The sequence below is a fragment of the Morone saxatilis genome, unplaced genomic scaffold (genome assembly GCF_004916995.1).
Source record: "Morone saxatilis isolate NCDOM2014 unplaced genomic scaffold, NCSU_SB_2.0 Contig5, whole genome shotgun sequence".
NCBI lineage: Eukaryota > Metazoa > Chordata > Actinopteri > Moronidae > Morone > Morone saxatilis.
In genome coordinates this window covers 9,065,847-9,068,835 of record NW_023340095.1, presented here as the reverse complement: position 1 = coordinate 9,068,835, position 2,989 = coordinate 9,065,847, and the positions used below count along the sequence as shown (strand labels likewise).

At 40.3% G+C, this 2,989-nt stretch overlaps 1 protein-coding gene across 1 annotated transcript in view; it reads right to left on the bottom strand.

Annotated features, from left to right (window-relative positions):
* Positions 1-2,989, bottom strand: part of LOC118339332 (general transcription factor IIF subunit 2-like) — a 40,065-nt gene that overhangs the window by 14,605 nt on the left and 22,471 nt on the right. The gene's annotated exons all lie outside the window — the stretch shown is intronic.

Here is a 2,989-nt window from a genome sequence, read left to right as displayed (position 1 = left end):
CACAATTAGTTCAATTTCGGGGTGAACTTTTAACCTTTTTGACATGCTGACCCTTGGAGGGAACGGGAGAGCCTGAGAGGCCAATTTGAGGGAAGTTATACGTGTTTAAATTTAGCTGTTAGACCTTTTAGACCCGTTTCCAAGTGCTCCTGTTGTGGTGCGTTCTGGTGGAGAAAACATAATAAAAATCTATAATAAAAGATAAAATAATAATTGTTACTCCAAACTGAAATCTCATACCAAAAGAGTTTTCTGCTTGTACTTTACTTTTTTTTTATATCTGGGCGAGAGCATTCTATTTAAGAGATACAAGATTATGTGGAACTATAATTAAATTAAAATAAGGTTGTATATATACCTTAAAACAAACAGAATGGAAAGTTCATTAAATTATTTTTGGCTTGCGAGGCAGGAAACCATCACATTGCTGAAAGCCAAAATGTCTGCGGCAAACCTCAACAAAGGACGACTGGACTGCCAATGCAATAAACTGATACGCGCAAATTCCTTTTTTTAAGGGGAACTACATATGAAAATACGTGAAATTACTGGGACCAACAAACTGTGACGCCACTGGTGTGTTTCTGACACCTTTCTATCTGCAACCAGGGCATCTAACTTCATCAGCCAGTTTGAGTTACAGTAGCTTCGTCTGTTGGATCGGACCACACAGGTCAGCCCACTTCTTTTCCTTCCTCGGCATTTCACTTCTGATAGGTACGGACCTCCTGCAGACCGGAAACAAAGCCACAGGAGCTGCAGTTTTATCAGATACTCTGATCCAGTCATGTAGCCATCACAATTTGGCCCTGTTCAAAGTCACTCAATCCTCATTGCTGGGCCCATTTTTAAAATACAACTTTGGAGTACAAAATTGGTTCACTTGCTGCTCTATATCACCACCCCACTGACAGGAGCCATTTTAACGAGATAATCAGTGTTATTCACTTTCACCTGGTCAGCGGGCCTTATGTATGGCTGATCCGGTGTATACAGTACATGCTAAGAAGATTTACACCTTAATACCACAACTTGGTTTTGTTTGACAGATTGTGTGTTTAACACTGACGGCATCCTTTTATTTTCATTACTCTAACATATCAATAAATATAAATTATAAAATGTGAGCCACTCTAAGTCCATTTTCACATGAGCAATTAATATATACATATACCTGACTGTCACTTGCTATGATGGGTTACCAGGGTAGACGTGATGAGATACTGATGGCTGTCTGCTATAAAAAGCCTAATGACAGGCTGCTCTAGGCCTCGGTGGAGGAACCTGGCCAATTCAACACAACTGGTAAAACCGCACTCACTAAACCGCAGTGTGTCTACGTTGGAGGTAACCTGTAAGCCTTGACCAATCTTGTGCATGTGGCCACGCAGTCTGTTATTCATTTTAAAGTGTAAACCAGAAAATGTACGTACACACGGCTTACGAAATCTGATTAAAAGAAACAAGTTTTAGTCATGAACCTACAACTTGTTACCTCTCCTCATTACCCTTTACAAACACAGAGAGGCAGTAAGTGACAGAGCCTGTCTACACATATGACAACACAGGAAGCAACAGCAGAGACGGGTCACTGATTGGATCTCCAAATTATAATTTTCCATAGAAGCTCATCTCTACCAGGCAGAGCTGCTTTCTATTAAGGAATTTATCGATTTCCATTCATTAACTTTGAAGTGATTCTCCGATGTCTGTAACTGCTGTAGGCCCACTCGTTTGATTTTAACTTGACTAACACCATCAACTATGCTACCAAAACGCAGAGAAGAACTGCGTGGATTGATTTTACAATTACTAGTGGACTCTACTGCTGTAGGTCTATTTTCTCAACCTTAAAACTTCACTGGCTGTTTGCACATTTTACTGAAATATTAAAATATATCCTGAGTGCCTTTATTTGAAAACCAATTCTTTTTTTCAAAAATTAGGTTTTGATGTTGACTTGAAGTGAATTTATTCCAGATGTTCTCTGTGCAAACAAACATTCTGGTGCAGGTCAGGTTCACCTTATTTTGCAAGGAAAGTCAGAGGATCACCAAGGTTACTAGGACTCATCCTCCAGGCACCTATGGATTATCCTGTACACATTTTATTAGTCATTTTGCACACATCTCCCAGCTGAATGGGGGGGTCGGCAATCACTGGTTGTCGCTGGCCTGTTGGAAAATTGGACTGTTGAACATAACATATTGCCCCGACCCTACTATGCCACATATAATTTAATACTGTAAGCCAAATCAGTTACTGCCTTCCAAGAATAACATTCACTTAGCACAATGTCCATTATGCTGAGGACCAAATCCAATCATCTACAGTTTTTAAACCACACACAGCAAACAGCTAGTAACCAAAAACATCAGCCTAACATATTTTACTACTATGATTTAGTTTTTTGGGTTTTTTTAACACATCTGCAGTTGCACTAGAAGAGACACTATCATATGAAACACACACACACACACAGAGTGGTGGTATGATACCAAATTACCAGTCTAGTACAATTTCCCTGAGGGGGACTACAGGCCAAAGCATTAGCCAATTCCAACTCTGTCCTTCAGAACCAGACCACCATTGACTGTAATTGGTCCATTTCCTTCACAGGACCCCAGAGCCAGCGCACACACACACACACACACAGAATAAATGCACAACGTTCGCTAAGATAGAGGAAAGCTTGTTACCTTGCAAGAAAGAAAACAGGATATTTACATAAATGCATTCCCTGTTGCTTTCATTTACATAAGTAAGACTATCATCCTTCTTCTCGCTGTCATAAACAGAGATGAGACAGAAAAAGCCCCCCCGAATTAAACTGGACTCCTTTTCAAACAGATTCCAGTTCACATCTATTGCTGTGTGGTAAACAGATGGATTTGGCTGCAAAAGGAGTTTCATATTCAGACTCACACAAGCTGAGACAGTTTCACACCACAAAAATTATGGAAGCAACCCCCCCCCCCTCCATCTGGTG